Source organism: Rattus norvegicus, chromosome 9 (assembly GCF_036323735.1).
Source record: "Rattus norvegicus strain BN/NHsdMcwi chromosome 9, GRCr8, whole genome shotgun sequence".
Lineage (NCBI taxonomy): Eukaryota > Metazoa > Chordata > Mammalia > Rodentia > Muridae > Rattus > Rattus norvegicus.
Window position 1 is genome coordinate 88,263,758 of NC_086027.1, and position 17,579 is coordinate 88,281,336.

The 17,579-nt window shown below is 43.3% G+C and overlaps 1 long non-coding RNA gene across 1 annotated transcript; it reads right to left on the reverse strand.

Moving 5' to 3' along the window:
• Positions 1 to 772: 772 nt before the first annotated feature.
• On the reverse strand, positions 773 to 5,733 carry LOC134480391 (uncharacterized). Its single transcript, XR_010054817.1, has 3 exons — positions 5,572 to 5,733; positions 3,389 to 3,562; positions 773 to 1,510 (listed from the first exon to the last, which is right to left on the reverse strand). It is a non-coding gene; the product is annotated as an uncharacterized LOC134480391 (long non-coding RNA).
• Between the last annotated feature and the right edge of the window lie 11,846 nt (positions 5,734 to 17,579).

The following is a 17,579-nucleotide window of genomic DNA, read 5'->3' on the forward strand; positions in this document are numbered from 1 at the left end:
TTTAAGTTCCTGACTTCCTTCAAGGATGAACACAAGCAAACAAACCTCTTCTTCCCCACATTGCTCTCACCATGTGTTTCATCCCAGCTATAGTAATCCTGCCTGAGACACCAGTTATCTCCAGACTATCCTTCCATGGGACCACTTCTGCCTCACAGCAGGTATTTATCACACTTGCAGTCTTCCAGTTCCACACGTGCTGTTGTTCAGTTGCTGCCTTCCCAGGTGGCTTTAATATCTCTTAGGTCAGAAAGTCAGGGAGGTTGTGTGTTTCTCCCACATTATGCACAAGATCTCTCCAAACTCACACTTTAAAATAATGACATCTACAAGTAAACACATTACCTTCTCAAAGCCCCTACATGACTAATTACAACAGCTGACCCTCAGTTACACCCGTGAGATCATGATCTCTCGGCTCATTCCCATACCCTTTCCTCTGCTCCCCGACACTTGCCATAACCCTCACCTTTCGCTAATTCCTCCCAGTTGCACCTTTCTGATATACCTATTCTTTTCTATTCCCTTATATTTAGCTGTCAACATTTCCTTCCCTGCCTCCCCAGCAACTCCCACCTATCTCCTTCCATGCATGTCTTTTTACTCCAGGAAATAATATGTTGACACCCTAAGAGAGGTAATTTCTACTTCTAGCATAAATCAGGACTCAAGCACTATTGACCCAATGACTTGAGATATTCAATAATTTAAAAAAAAAATCAATGAGGTTTATACCAGCTGACTGTTAAGTACAAGAAAGGGAGACCATTCCTAAATACAACACAGCAAATTATATTTAAGATTTTTCCATCACCAGTCTCTCCTGATTTGCTGGCATTTACTGAGATAATGTCCCATGATTCAAAGTCTTCCACTGTTTTTGCTGCTGTTGTTGTTTACTTAATTGTTATTTTGCTTGAGTTTTTGGGTTTTGTTTGATTTTGCTTCCCAGTGTCTTCAGGTTCCGCTCTCCCTGAATTTTCAATTCTGGTTCTTTATCCTCTATGTTTTCTTTTGTTTCACCTTCACGTGCATCCTTTGTCTAGAACATCTTCTGCCTCCTCCATCACTTCGATTCATCGAAAATGTTTGTCTTGATTTGTTCCCTTAATGAAATCTTTCTTAATTAGTATCCAGCCCATGCCAATAAATACTCCATGTTTATGAGCAAATGGCTGTACGCTTCTCCCAACGCACCTCCCATACGAGCAGCTTCAGAGATTTACAAAGAGACGCTATGTGAGGCTTCTGATTATAAGATCGTGCAGCTCTCAGTGCTGGCCACCAGGTATTTCTATGTCTTCTTGCTTTGGAGACCTCCATCAACTCTCCCTCCTTACACTCCGGGACCAAGTGATACCATTTGACAAGTTCTAGTCACCGATAGTGACGTGTCACAGCAGTACCCTACCTTCACCACAGAGGCAGGCAAAGCACGTGGTGGTGGCTAGTCACTTGACTTGGTCCCTGAGAGTTTGCCAGGGACAGATGCCTTCCAGAACTTTCACAGCTGTGAAGAGTGAACAGGAAATACATCCGTTAAAGCAATGACTCTCCTTGAATTGTTTGTCGTCTGTATAATCTACCCTTTCCTAAATTCCACTGTCGGGGAGCATCTCTGTAACACGCGTGTCCCTAGCCTTGCAAGCAGCAGCACAGAGAAACAAAGCTCTTAACTTGCTTTCTCCTGGAGGTTCTTATGCTCAGAGAAGTAGATCTTAATGATTTCTAGAGCATAGACATTTCATCCAGGGGACTATTGCAAATGTCTTGTTTGCCTAGTATAGACATTTCATTAAGTAATGCCAACTTCTGCAGTCTGCAGTTCATTCCTGGTACAATTCTCTAGGACGTATAAAGAAAACAGAGCTGGGGCGTTGGTATATCTTCAGCATCTTTCCGTGCTTGAAAATCCTCTTCAAGCCCTTGTTCTGAACGTCCTGCAGCTTGCAAGACCAAAACCAGATATTTATTAACATTTTTATATTTTTTACGATTTCTGATATGAACTGATACAGATGATAAAATTCTCGAGTTAAGGCACTGATATAAACCTTCTTTTATTGAGGCATCACAAGACGTTTGACATAGGAAAATATGAATGGTGCAGAAGGGCTCAGACATACAGTAATGTTTCAAGTGTCTGGTTGTCAGGAAATGTTGTGATGTATGGTAGCTTAACCTTGGATCCAGTTTAATGTCGCTTTTTTTTTTTAATTCAAATCTATCGATTGCGTCTTCTCCCGTCCTTCTTCTTCCTGTATCCAAGGACATTATATGTTCCATGGCTCAGAAATAAATCTTTAAAAGAACACTTTTGCTCCACAGCAAAATGTACTGGAGAACGAATTCATTAGGTAGGCAGGGATTCGTAGTAATTAAGGTAGAATTCTGCCTTTCTGTCTAGCTGTGTGGCCTTAAGCTACTTCCTCAACCTCGCTGAACCTCTGTTTTTTCATTTGCTAAATGAAGGAAGTATTAGCAAGACTAAGGTCTCTGAGGATGGCCTAAAGGATTCAATTATGCAAGCAAGATAGGGAGGCTTTGGAAGGGTCCAGGCATTCTGCAGAGGCACACCTGATTATCATTCACCTCCCAGTCCCAGAGACTTCACAGAAACAGGGCCTGCGGTACCTGAATGTTAAAACTGTAACCAACCTAAAAAATAATTTCCTTGGTACTGATGTGATTAGAATCGATTTCCGGACTCGTTGCCAGGCAAGCCATTGGCAACTTCTCAATTACAAGGAGGAAGGAGAGAGACGCAAGTGTTTACGTGATTGCTAGAGGCAAGCTCCTCTCTCTAGCGCGCGGAGGTGGTGCTTAGGGAGGCTGCGGAGGGTACAATCCGCCTTGACTCCAGCCCGGCGTGGCGTCAGAAGGGTGGATTTTAAGTAAAACGGCAAGGCTAAGTGAGTCACGCTCCACTAGGGCTGTGCAGCGCCGAGAAATCGGAGGCAGATATGAATGAAAGCAAGCCCCCCATTCAGACCCACTCAGCCCAAGTCTGTTGTTCACGGCTTTAATCATCAGTCTCTGCACAGCCCGGCTTGGTGGAAGGAATTTGCTCATTACACATTCATAGAGACACAGCCATTCATTACTTTTCTCCCCTGGCTCTGCCCTAATGAGGCTCCGGAGCAAGGCTTAAATGTCATGAGGCTTTTGCGTCTTTTTCTGAAGGAAGAGATACAGGATGCTGATGACGCAGTCAAGCTGGGGAACCAGGAAGAGACCGTGCACACCATCCTGGGGATGACAGCCATATCGAAGACTGCCAGCCATGTTGGCTGCTCAGCCAATTAGAGAGCTCTGAGTGAATGAGTTTCATCAGAATCCTGTTTGGGTTATCTATTTCCTGACCCTAACACCAGACTCTCTAAATTACCTGTGGCTGGCTGGCTAGCATCCATCCCCGGAAGATGAAGACGGGTCTTTTCACAATAGCAATCCAAAGCCAAAGAGATAAATTCCTATTTTCCTTTTGGAATGGTGAATTTCTTTCCCCCCTGAACTCTGCTTCATTAATCTCCATCTTTGCCAGATGCCAAGAATCACCCATCTATTAGAAGGAGAGAAACAGTTAATGGGCAGACTTTGGTGCCAGACTGCCTGGGGTAGAACCCTGCCTCTGTCTTTTAACCAGTGAGGAGCCCTGAGCTATCTCATTATTCTCTCTGTGACCCCGTTCCTTAACAGTAATCATCAGAATAGGTACTTCATGGGGTTTGTATGGCTTCCACAGAACAGCAAGCATTCAGTAAATACAGCATGATTATTACAGACACAGGGTAAACGATAATAGTCTTTGTGCCAGTGTGCCCATTGTGCATCATCTTAGGATACAAGGTAGCAAGGTACAAGGTAGGCTGCTAGACACTGCCTTCTGGGGTAAACATGTATACAGAAGCAGTTAGTATAGGGACACCAGGTTTGGTGTTACCTAGGAGAAATAGAGATTTCAGATAACAGGGAACCTTTGAATTCAGCAGTCAAAGCTAGCCAGAAGCTTGCCTGGAGAATAAAAGTATGTGTTTCATCTCAGCTTTCCTCAGCAGTCTGGTCTGCTCCCACTCAGTGTGTATGGCACTGAAGCCTTCTCTAGATTCTAGACCTTTGGTCCTCCAGCTCACATTGCCTGTTCCAGGATCTGGCTATTCCCCTGAGCCCAAACATATCAAGCCAACTTTAAAAGAAAAAAAGAAAAAGAAAATGACAAGACTTTTGACAGAGAGGCCACAATATTTTATCAATATATCCCAATGTCTAAGCTTTTAGAATTCTCTTCTATAGTTTTTACCAAGCAGCCATAATGGGACGCTAACTGCTCTTCAGGAACTCTTAGATGAAGAAAATGAAATGAGTACTGTAATTATAGCACATGTTTATTAATTTTACAAATAACCCATTGGGAATATTACATAAGTGATATAAATTTACCATTTTTAGATTTTAAGGAATGATTGACAGGTTTGTGTAGTTCAAACAAATAACATTATAATCTTTCTGATGAAGAAACTGGGGCTCAAAGTGGGTAATGAATTGACAGAGGCAACCGATGGTCAACTACCTAGTTTTGATTTCTGGAAATACCACTTGGTAGTTCTCATACTTAGTACTGGAGACCTAAATGGAATTCTGTGTAAGGCACCAGGCACCTCAGCAGATTACAAAATTCTTTTGTCTATAGCGACTAGCCTTTGATGAACCCTAGAGTAAGCAAACTGATCCCTATTTCTAGGTAGTCAAGGGATAGGGGAACTGGGAACTGGGCCTCATAGGACCCTAGGCTGAATACCTGATCTGGCCCTTTTCCAAAAATTAGAAAGAAGGGAGCATTTTCAGTAACAGTTCAGCAAAAAGCTAGATTGGAGCCAAGAACGTCATCATAAATCAATCATGACTACTCAGAAAGGTGGACACGAGGGTGAACAAGAATGCAAATGAGCAGATGACTGTGCAAATGAGGATTCAGAACCTGCAAGGGCCTGGGAGTTACAAGCAGGGAAGCTGGGCAGAGCCACTTTATTTTAATGATGCCCCCCCCCCCACCTCTGTCTTCCTATGCAGCCCAGAGGTAGTGCCAAACTCAAGATTCTTCTATTTTGGTCACCTAAGTAATCATTAAAGGTGTGTGTGCCACCAAGCCCATGGGGCTTCCTGATGGCTTTCTACAGATCTAGAGCAAGTATGTCAGGTTTGCCTAATGTGACCACTAAAAAGTTGACAAAAACTGCCAGGGATAAAAAAAGCAGCAAGTTAAAAATAGTCTCGGGAGGATCCCCACGCTGATGTCGCTGTCAGCTATTTCCCAGAAGGTACAGGAATGTTGTTTCCCAAGACGTTGTTCCAGTACTGTCTTCTGGATGTCCTTGGCCAGCTATGGAGAGGACTAAGCATCAAGTTATTTGTACTGAATGTCAACAGGAAACCTTAACACTATTAAGGTTACGTCTCAAACCTCAAACACCACTATTTTATTCAACTTGTGTTTTGGTTACGGTTTTGGTAAAGAGATACCAGAATCACAGAACGCTTGCAAAGGAAAACATTTCATGGGGGCTGGCTTACAGTTTCAAAGGTTTTGTCCACTGTCGTCATGGTGGGAAGCACGCAGCTGGCAAGCAGACAGACATGCTACCAGAGAAGGAGATGAGAGTTCAACATCTTGATCAGCAGGCAGCGGAAGAGACTGTGTGCCTCACCGGACATAGTTCAAGCGTAGGAGACCTAAAAGCCCTCCCCACCAGTGACGCACTTCCTCCAACAAGGCCACACCTACTCCTTTCAACAAGGCCACACCCCTTATAGGGTCATTCCTCATGAGCCAAGCATTCAAACACAAGAGTCTATGCGGGAGTGGGTACTCCTTTTCAAACCACTGCAACTTGAAAATGTGATTAATTGCTAGCATAAATTTAATCTTGAGAATGTGATAGTCATGTTTGAAATAAGTGGAATCTCATGGAATAATCGTATACTTAACTAGAGATTGCTGGAACACACTTCTATCATAACCTAAATCTCCCACACACCCTTAAGAATTACTACAGATTGGAGCCATAAAGTCCATCAAGGTACTCCATTCAGAGTAGCGCTGTTGCCTTGTGTTGTGACCAGCATTTCTCATTTAATTCTGCCATCAGGTCCAACCAAGACTACAGTTACGGGCCCTTTCATAAAGAGAAGTAAGTGTGTGTGTGTGTGTGTGTGTGTGTGTGTGTGTGTGTGTGTGTGTGTGTGTGTGAAGAAGGGACTACACCTCATCTTGACCCATGTGAGCCTGTCTGTCTGTCCCTGCATCTTAAGCCTCAGATCTCAGCCACCTTCAGTACCAACTACATTGAAACTTACACTGGAATAGTGACAAGACATGCCATTTGGGGTGACCTTCCACTCAAGCATGTGCTCCTACATTCATTTGCCTTCTGATTGAATTATGCAGGAAGACACCATGCTACCTGTCTGTCTGCTATCTGTCTGCTCAGATCTCACCAAGTGGCTGAGAATAAGTAGATGCATGCAATGACGGATAAAAGAGGATAAAAGACTGGAGTGTTGGGTATATTATACCAGAGGGCTGGGGATGCATCATGGAGTAGTCTGGCCTTCATTATTGTCAAACATTCTGAGGAGAGAAAGGAAATAGATGACAACAAGAGGAAAACAACTGGGACAGCTGTGTGTGGAATAAATTTGCATTTTAATGAGAACATTTAATGCCTCAAGCCAGAACTTTTAACTAAGCTGTAAGTTCAGATTTTCAAGCAGCTTGAAACATTGGAGACATCAGATCAAGCTTGGTGGGGTGACTTCAGCTTTAAGACCACCCTCCTAGGGAAGATCGCTCGACACCAGAAAAGAGTCTGCTCCAGCCCCTTGGAAGGAATTCTTTATCTTTATAGATAATGCAAGACAACATTTGAGTTGTCTGGCCTGAAGTCCTAGGCTGGCATGTAACTTAATGCCCATTGTGCTATCAGATTCTGAATCCCTGTTATACATTAATTATATAATATTATATGTTATATATAATAATATATTTTTCCATGGAAAAACAAAAACAAAACGAAGCAAAACAAAGAATAAAGCCGCTGTGAACATAAAAAAAAATATTCTGGACCCCCGCCCAGTTCGGGTGACATTTCTTTGGAGTATGTTTGTCCCATTGTTTGTTAAGGACAGGGTCTTGTTCTAGCCCAAAGGTAGTCATCTCCAGCTCCTTGTGTAGCCAAATATGACCTCGAACTCTGATCCTCCTGCTTCTTTTTTCCCTGAATTTTTTATTAAGTAAGAGCTTCATGTATACATATAATGTAATTTGATCAATTTGATCAAGTCTAGTAGCCTTCCTTCCAATCCCAACACTACTAAATCCCAATTTGACAAAAGTTTTTAGGATGATTCTTCTGTTTCTTTAATGCTGGGGCTGTATGTGTTGGGCTCTTGTGCCATTCCGTCCATCCCTGGCCCATGCCTACTTGATGCAATTCTGGGAATAGAACCCCAAGCATCATCCATGCTAGGTAAGCACAATGCCAACTGAGCTACTTCTCCAGTCTGATATTTAACACAGCAGAAGCACACCCCAAGGTCGCTGACATTCTGCTGTGACTAAACCTCCGGCCACGGAAGGGCAAACAGCAGTGAGAAGGATGCGGCTCCAGCTGTCATGGCTACCAAGAAGAGCACTCTGGCACAACCCCTAGCCTCCAGTCTCTCCTTTTCTCACAACCCCTTTTCTTGCTTTCCCTCTGAGATCAAATGAAAGTAAATAACCTGGAATTACCCAGCAGACAGTTAAGTGAAACAGTTCGGGTTGGGAAGGCCCCTGTAGTACAAACAGAAAGTCAAGTTCTCTCTGTTTTTAAACATAGGACTCTACGGAGGTGGGTGAAATTCAAGGTGCATGGGACTTAGGCCCCTCTACCTTCCCAGTCAGACACATGGAGCTATTTGCTCACACCTAATTGTCCCAGATTAGGGTTTGCCTCTAATTGCATTAAAGCCGTGCTGACTTGTTAGCCATGCATTTTTAATGGATGGAAAGGCTGCCTCATTTGAGTGCCTGGCTTCTTTGCATAGCAACCTCTCATTCCTGAGCTGGATGCTCTCAGGGGGACAGAGCCCTCCCTGCCTGACAGAGCAAAGACTTCTCAGCAAGTCATTTAACTTCCTGCAAGTTTGGATAATTTGGAAATCCCAGGAGAATCATCTGCCTATCAGTGTAAAACAGAACCACAGGTCTCACTGCAAAAGGAATAAGAGAGTTTTATTCTGGAGCAAAATGTAAGAGAGCATGGGCTGGATTTAGATCAACCCAAATAACCTACTCTAACATGGCAACCATTTCAATAGCTTTTTGCAAGAACAGAAAGAAAAAAGTTCTACATCAAGGCCCTTTTCAAAGAAGTTGGTGGAAACACCAAGTCAAGAAGTTGCAAAAGTGTGAAGAGATCTCTGCTATAGACAACTGATGCTGGCTGATAACATTCTTAGCTTTTGTGATATCGGAAGCCAGAAGTCCATTTATACATCCCAAGAGTTTACCTAAAAGCCACTTTAAGTCACACAGAGAACTGAGTGATAAATGACTATGTAGGGAGATAAGTTAGGCTAAGGTGTTTGGTTCCAGATCTGCAATTTTTCAACCTTTCCACAATTCCTGAATTCTAATTAAGTCAATGAGCCTCTATAAGTTGTTCCAAGTAGGAAATCATTGGCATTTAAGAGTTGGGGGTGAGGAGAATCAGTTTAGTTCTTGATGTAGCCATTGATAGATTGTTCTTGCTGCAGTAAATCACCTCCCGCCCACGCTTGAACGAGAAACTAACTAGACTTGGTAGGCAACAGAGAAGAAGACAGGAAAGCAGGAGGGAGGGTTGATGGGAAGAAGGGTTTCAGGACAGGGTGGGGGGAAGAGGAGAAAAAGACAAAGGGGTGTGAACATAACTAGAATTCATTATATATATGAATGAAACTACCACAATGGGGGGGGGGTAGCTCAATGTAGCTGAGACTTCACACTTGTTTAGATGAGACCACAGCTACAGGAGCTGAGAGGGATGGACAAGAGCCAGAGGACGGAAGATCAGAGGAACTCCTGGCCCAGGCTGTGCCACAGAAGCAGCCAGGAGGAGCAAATGCTGGCAAGGCTGAGAAGCTGTGCGCCTAATGGCATGGGAGCTCAGGGATTTGGCAATAATCCTTATGGCTAGAGGGACAACTGCAGTACTCTGCTCTCCAGAGGGGCACTGTGTTCATAGACAGGTCGGTATGAAAACCCAGCCTGAGCGCCTCTAGCTCAAACACTCTTAGAAAATGGCCACTGCTCTCTGATAAATGCCCTGGCTCTCCACATTGCCTACCAGTCCACGGGGACTGTATACTTCCTGTCTCCCAAGCTTAGCCTCTTTCCACTCTAGTCTTTGCTCTCTGTTCCTCATATGTTCAAGGCTTTCTGCTGTGCTAGGATTTTGCATGCTGTGCCTTCTACATGGGGTAGGTCTCCACATCCCTCCTTAGCTTCTTTGTACAGCCTCTTGTCCTCATCTTACTAATGAACTAAAGGATGCCATCCCCTGACTCCCTGGGTTAAAGCAGTTTCCCTTTTCACAGACTTTCAACCCAATTTCTGACTGAATTTACTAAGTTTTCTTTTTTGTGTGTGCTTGATGCTCTAGATGATAGGACCTAAACTCATACAGATAGAAAATGGCTCGCCTGCAAACATGTCTTCAGTGTACAAATCAACAACAAATCCAGAACCTACGTAGCTCTCTCTTTTACCAAACATTTGTGAAGCAAGCCATTATCTCCCTCCATCTAAATCATCAAGGGCCAAGCTCCAGAATATTATAGGAAATTGACTGGCCGGAGACCACCAGAATTCAGACCACTAAGACTAGCCAATTCTAAACTTAGTCTTTGTACCTACCCTGCTTTGACCATTCTTTCTTTTAATAATCCCAGTAAGGTTCTGGGTCTACTCTGCCATCTCTTTCTCCCTGCCTCCTGACTCATCCTGGTGCAGCCTATGTGGCCGCATGCCATGCTGTGCCTCTCATTACAAGAGACCTGTAAGATCATATCTCAATATGGTCCCAAGACACCTCGTGGGTAGGTCAAAATCTGAGAATGTTTGAATTTCTTACATAAAATAGCATAGAGCTGGTGCCATGGACCAAAGGGAAAGGTAACAAGCCTAACGTCCTGAGTTCTGTCAAGTTCAACCCCCACACGAATTAGTTAAAATGTAATGAAATCAAATCAAAGTGCATAATGTTACATATAACATATCCTATCCTCCTGTATATAACAAATCAGTTTTAGTGGCTTATAGCACTCAATGCAATGTAAAAGCTATGTAAACAGTCTTGTTTTTGGAATAATGAGCAAAGATTCAGCTTGCCCATGGTCAGCTCAGATAGGATTAAATCCCTAACACTGTCCATCTGTGCCTTGTTGAATCCACAAGGAACCTGCAGGTGATGGATAGACATGGAGGTCCCCATGAATATTCCTCACATCTACATTTCTTTCTCTTCGCACCTTTACCACACTGACTAACAAAGTGTGGGGCACATTTTCACTCATTCTCACTCATTCTCACTCACAGGACTTCCCTTAGTCATCTCATGTCTTGTTTCTAGGTCACCTTGAGTACACTGGACACTCCCTGGGAGACGGCTCCATGTCTGTCTGTGCTGACTTTATTCTATTTCTTAGCACTTGGGAGAGGCTCTATCAAAGGACAAATATGTGTTGGTCCCATGAGAAGAACTAAATGTGTCATGCCAGGAGCCACACTGTGGTGGATGAGTTGTGCATGACTAAAGGCTTAACAAGTGGGTAGGGGCCCAGTGTGCCTCAAAGATGGGAAAAACCATTGTATCCCTCTGTTGCCACCACCACCACCCCAGTCCCCTGTCCAAGCCCCAGGAAAGACTAGGGCAATCCCAGTGGAGGCAGGTGCATTAACTTACAGGTAAAGGGCATCCATGACTAGCCGAAAGGTCCCAGGCATTAGGGAGTCATGGCTGCTCCAGCCAGTGAGTGAGTCAGCATTTTAGTATGCCCCACCTTGAGGGAACCTCAATAGGCCATTCTTATTTGTGTATCTTTACCCTATAGTAAAATGAGATTGCAGAAGTGATACCTGATTCAGAAAGAAGCTGAAAGAAATAAGAGTTCTGTGGTGCAGGAGAGAGGATTCAGTAGCTAAGAGGGCTTGCTGCTCTTCTAAAGGACCAAATTTGTTTCCCAGCACCCACATCTGACAGTACACAATAGCTTATCACTCCAACTCCAGGAGATCTGACACTCTATTCTGGCCTTCAAGGGTTCGTGCACTCTGGAGTACATACTGCTCCCAGTCCCCACTCACCCCCATGCACGAATGCAATATTAAAAAGAAAGCAAATCTTTAAGAAACAGAGAAATTATCGTGCTACTTTTCAAAGAGGAAGTCACAAATATCCAGGACTTCAGTTATTTGTCTTTTAAAAGGGGGGATGGGCAAACTAGATAAGATGGATGAAGCAAAGAAGTGCAGGCCGACAGGAACCGGATGTAGATCGCTCCTGAGAGACACAGCCAGAATACAGCAAACACAGAGGCGAATGCCAGCAGCAAACCACTGAACTGAGACCAGGACCCCCGTTGAAGGAATCAGAGAAAGAACTGGAAGAGCTTGAAGGGGCTTGAGATCCCATATGTACAACAATGCCAAGCAACCAGAGCTTCCAGGGACTAAGCCACTACCCAAAGACTATACATGGACTGACCCTGGGCTCCAACCTCATAGGTAGCAATGAATAGCCTAGTAAGAGCACCAGTGGAAGGGGAAGCCTTGGTCCTGCCAAGACTGAATCCCCAGTGAACGTGATTGTTGGGGGGAGGGCGGTAATGGGGGGAGGATGGGGAGGAGAAGCCCATATAGAAGGGGAGAGGGAGGGGCTAGGGGGATGGCGTGGAAACCAGGAAGGGGAATAACAATCGAAATGTACATAAGAAATACTCAAGTTAATAAAGATTAAAAAAGGGGGGGGGGGCTCTGTGTTCTTAGAAAATCCTTAAGCTTGTCCCTACTTCAGGAAATAGATCCACTGCACCTCAAGGGCAGTTAGGAGCGAAATTCCACTGATGGTTGATGTAGTCTAACTCCTAGCTACTCCAGCACAATATTCAGGAGTGTCGTTGTTCCTTTCCGGATAGCCTTTAAGATGCATCATAAAGGCTAAACATACTTCCTGCGCTGTGCTAGAAGCCGTGCTCCTCACTCTGACACAGCAGATCCAATTAGAAACCCAGCGTCTAACACCTCTGACCCCATCTGTGGGAGGCAGGCTCTGGTGCTCTCGGTTCTATTTCCAGCCTCGGAGATGCTGAGCTCCAGGAGGTGACGCATCCAAACACCTCGCCTGGTGTTTTCTAATTGACAGACTGAGAGCTTCATATCAAATATTCTTTCCCCCAAATCCAATTAAGTAGCTTGCTTCTCCTGGAAGGCAAGTTTATAAAACTCCCCTTGCAGCCTTATTTTATATTCCTATTCCCCACCACTTACTTAACCACCACGGATAGGCAGGCACACTTAATGGAATGCATGTGTTTTGTTTGTGTGTCTTCTTGCAAGATGGACTCCATTGTTCCTTAAACATATAACTTCAGTTTGCCTAATCTTGTTATGTGAAACTACTCCCCCCATATTTTGGGGGTTCGTTTTAGTTTATTTAAACGGGATCTTATGAATTCCAGGATCCCAAGAATGAATGTGAATTTCTGATCGTCTTACCTCAGACTCCTTAGAGCTGGCATTAGAGGCATGTGCTACCCTGCCCAAGTATTGCATTTCCTGTGCTTTTTCCATTCAGCATCACCTCTTTGTAGTTTGTCTAAGTTGCTTAATGTGGATATAAGTTGCATCTGTTGGTCCAGCGATGGATTCAGCAACTGGTTCCAGCCTTGCTCCTTCTCTATGTTGCTGAAGACTCTGCAGACTCCCTAAGGTCTACATACATCCCTGCTTTTCTAAGTGCCACATTGTTCCCCAGAGGCTCTCCAGAGTTCTTCTTTCTCCTATCCCTGATCTTGGAAGCCAGTGGCATTCTGAAACCTCCTACCTTTTGCTGAATTTAGACATGTAAATGATATTTTGTTATTTGCATTTGCATCTCTTTGGTCAGTGATTCTCAGAAACCTTCCATCAGTTCAAGGAACATTTGAACTTCTATGTATACCCTTCACCTGTTTTTATCTCGTGTTTGCTACTTGATATGGTGAGCACAGCAATCCCTTGTCAGTTCTAAATTTTGGAACTACTTTATCTCACTATGTTATCTATCATAACTTCCTGTATGCTATCTCGGCAAAGCAGAAATGCTTCAGTTACATGTTATCACAGTTATCTTTTTTTATACTGAAGTACTCATTGAGGGTTTTATGTAAAAAAAAAAAAATCCCATGTTCCTTGTGTCAAGAAGAGATTATATGTTTTCAGGCCCCACCACTGTAGTAGTATCAACTATAGAATTCCACAGAGTAATCAGATTTCCTTGTTCCAGCTTGTAATGGTTTATATATGCTTGCCCCAGGAAGTGGCACTATTAGGAGGTGTGGCCTTGTTGGAGTAGGTGCGGGTGTGAGCTTAAGACCCTCACCCTAGCTACCTGGAAGTCAATCTTTCACTAGCAGCCTTCAGATGAAGATGTAGAACTCTCAGCTTTGCCTAGATGCTACCATGCTCCCACCTTAATGATAATGGACTGAACTTCTGAACCTGTAAGCCAGCCCCAATTAAATGTTGTTCTTTGTAAGACTTGACTTGGTCATGGTGTCTGTTCACAGTAGCAAAACCCTAAGACACAGCTTCTAAGCTCTCAACTTCCTGTTGCCTGCTGATGCTACATCTATTGGATGCAGAATTCCGTACATTTATGGTCATCTTTCTACCCATTGATGAGTTCAATTATAAATAATCTGTTCTTGAACACAGCCATATTTTTATTATAAATGTTTATATAAGAAACTCAATTTCTGTCAAAACAAGTGTGTACTGAAAGCTTTTAATATAAACTTGGGGGACTGGAGAGATGGCTCAATAGTTAAGAGCACTGGCTTCTCTTCCAGAGAACCTGAGTTCAAGTCCCAGCACCCACATGGCAGCTGTCTGTAAGTCCTGATCCAGTGGATCCAATACCTCCACACAGATATACATGCAGTCAAATCACTAATGTACATAAAATAAAAATAAATAATTTTTAAAAAGATAAACTTGGGTTTCTTGGGTCTTCCTTCTTTCTAAATCAATATCACAAAAGGTTAGGAAGTTCTACTTAAAGCACACTAGGGTGATGAATAGAGTTCTATGAATCTAGAGATTAATTTTGTGAGCATTGACATCTTTACAATATTAAGCCATCGACATTAACATAAATGCCTCTTCATTTATTTATAGAATTTTAAATGTTCTTAATTAACATTTGAAAACTCATGTGTTTTGCATAAGTTAATTCCTAATTACCTGATGGGTTTTCTTGCTATTGTGGATGACATCTTAATTTTATTCTACATGTTGTTGGCCTAAAACCTCTACTGTAGTTGGAGGTCAAGCTAAACCCTTAAACACTTAACCGTTGGTCAATTTAAATAGTTTGGAAGATGTACTTGTTGGATTGCCTTGAGTGGGTTGTTCTAATAGTTAAAAAGTAATGGCAGTTTCATTGTTTCTACATGCTTACATTATGCTATGTGTAGTGGCCCCTGCCTGACATCCAGCACTTGCTGTATACCCCTGTAGAACAGAAAGAAATTGAACTTCTGATCTTTCTGCCTTCACCACCCTAGTGCTGGCAGCAAAATCAGGTGCTGCTCTGGCTAGTGTGATGTACCCTGTGTTTTATCCATTCTTTATGTATCTATGGGTTCATCCAAGTTGCCTGAAGCAGAGACAAGAGGATCAGTAATACAAAGCCATTGTCACTGACCCAGGGAGTTGTGGAAGTCAACCTGAGACACATCAGAGCTCGTCTCTAAAGGAAGAGGCACTTGGCCTTCACAAGTGCTGGTGAAGATGTGCTCCCTAGAAAAATCTATCCACTTATTTTAGGAAATTCCCAGGTAAGTAGGAGGCAGGTTTTTTGAAACAGGCTACACCTTTTTTGTTTTATTGTTGTTGTTGCTTTCTTAATATAATATTTTTATTAATTCATTGATAATTTCATGCATCCATACAAATATTTTGATCATCCTCACCTCCCATTGAGTCATCTCCAGTGACTCCTCCTGGATCACCCCTCACACCTTTTCTAATTTCAGGTCTTCTTTATTCTTTTATAAACCACCAAGTCCAGTTCATGCTGCCATGTAGTCATGGGTATAGGGCCTACCCACCGGAGCATGGGGGGCCTACCAGTGGTCATCTCCTTTAATAAATGGCTCTTCTTCCTCATGAAGTCATCAACTGTCAACAGGTCCTCAGGTAGAGGGAGGCTTGTGAGTCCCCGTTCCACTCCATGCTCGAATGTTGACTCACATGATCTTATGTAGGTCTTGGGCAGGCAACCACTGTTACTGTGGGATCCTGAGTGTGAAGGTCTTATAACATTCAAAAAAAAAAAAACACTGTTGTTTTTGCCCCAGTTTCTGCATTGTTCCCTAAGCGTCGGGGCAGCCTTGTGCTCTAGACATCTCATTCATGTCTGAACACTCCACAGATATGCATTCTGTCTACCTGGATGAGTTGTGAGTCTCTGCATTGATCACCATCCACTCCACAAAGGAGCTTCTCAGGTGAGGGCTGTGCTGTCTAGTTTTATGTCAAGCTAAAGTCATCTGAGAGGAGGGACCCTCAGTTTAAAAAAAAAAACAAACCTTCTAAGATGGGTCTTCAGGCAAATCTGTATAGGGTATTTGCTTAATTAGTAACTGATGGGGGAGGGCCAAGCCCATTGTGCGGCCATCCCTGAGCCGGTAGTCCTGGGTCCTATAAAAAAAAGGCAGGCTGAGCAAGCCATGTAGAGCAAGACAGTTAGTAGCCCCTGCCATAGCTTCTGCATCAGCAACGCATCCAGGTTCCAGCCCTGTGTGAGTTCCTGTCCTGACTTCCTTGGATGATGAACAGTGCTATGGAAGTATAAGCCATATAAACACTTTCCTCCCCGACTTGCTTTTTGTTTGAGGTATTTCATTACATTAATAGGAACCCTAACTAAGTCGAGAGCTGAGAGCTGCACTAACCTGTGGATACAGAGAGATACACGCTACCTTCTAGAAGGTATTCCCTTGTGAATACAAAGAGAACGAAACATTGCTTAAACTGGAGCCTGTGGCATGTGTCTGAGGCCCAGGCAATCCGCTGTTGCCTCACCAAACTGCACGCCTTGCAGAGGGCTTGACTCTAACACAAACAGGCAGAGTCTTATGAAAAGGCCTGAAGAACACAGTAGCATGCTGACAGGCTTCTGAGACAATGCTGATGCTGGCCATCCATGTCCGTTGGAAGGGGAGGTGACCCAGGCTTGACCTTGGCCTCCAAGCTCCCCTACTTCTGCATATTTTTGAAACCCACTCTCCAGTCCTCCACGATCTGAAGGTCCTTTCCAGTGACTGCTACTTACATTCACCGGCTTTTTGTTTGCTGTTTGAACTCAAGAACAGTACTGGGATTTTATGATTTATCCATCAGTTCCTGTCTGCCCCAATACTAGTGACCTTGAGTCCCTTCAGACTTGGACTCTTATCTATCTGAGCCATAAAGGGCAGAGTCCTTGGTTGTGCTTCCATATTCTGGGATGCCTCTACTGTTCCTCTACTTAAGAAGCAAGAACTAGGACGTTTTTGTCTTACTATCAGGGTCAATTAATTATTATGGCACATCTGTCCAATATACATACATACATATATATATATATATATATATATATATATATATATATATATATATATAATTTCTTTGCCCTTCATAGTCTGGAGAAAAAGGGCCAAAACCTCAGAAGTTTTGCTCTTCCTCCAAGAAAAGCCATGAGGAACACAGCAAATGTTCACAAGGCGCTCAGAGGCCAGGCGCTCAAAATGGCCCAGGACTCGTCCCTCTCCCTGATGAGCTTTACTGATTCTGCTGACATTTTCCTCCCTGCTTCTTTGATTAGTTATGTGTCAGTACTAACCCTTCCTGTCAGTCTTCAAGAAAGTAATTGAAAGTTAATTTCATCTCTTTTTGTTCTTTAACAACCTTGTTTTCTAGACTTTTCTCAGACCTCCGAGGATCCCTGTATAACGATTCTCAAGGGATCTAATAGCATCTGTGTACATAAAGGATTCGCTCAAACATAAGCTTTCGTAGCCTTTTAGCTTCCTGTCACTCCTGGACTTCCATTTCTCTAGTTCTTCTTCGGTTCCCAGAAACACCGTCTCCAGTGGGCAATATTACTTAATTAGGGTATTTGTCTGCAGGCTTTAAGTAAGCTTTGCTAATTGCGACAGTTTCCCATCACTTTTGCTCACACTGATAAGTTATTTAAATACTATGAATAATTCAGAATCGGGCTTTGAATTGTTAATCAGAAGAACCGTGGCAG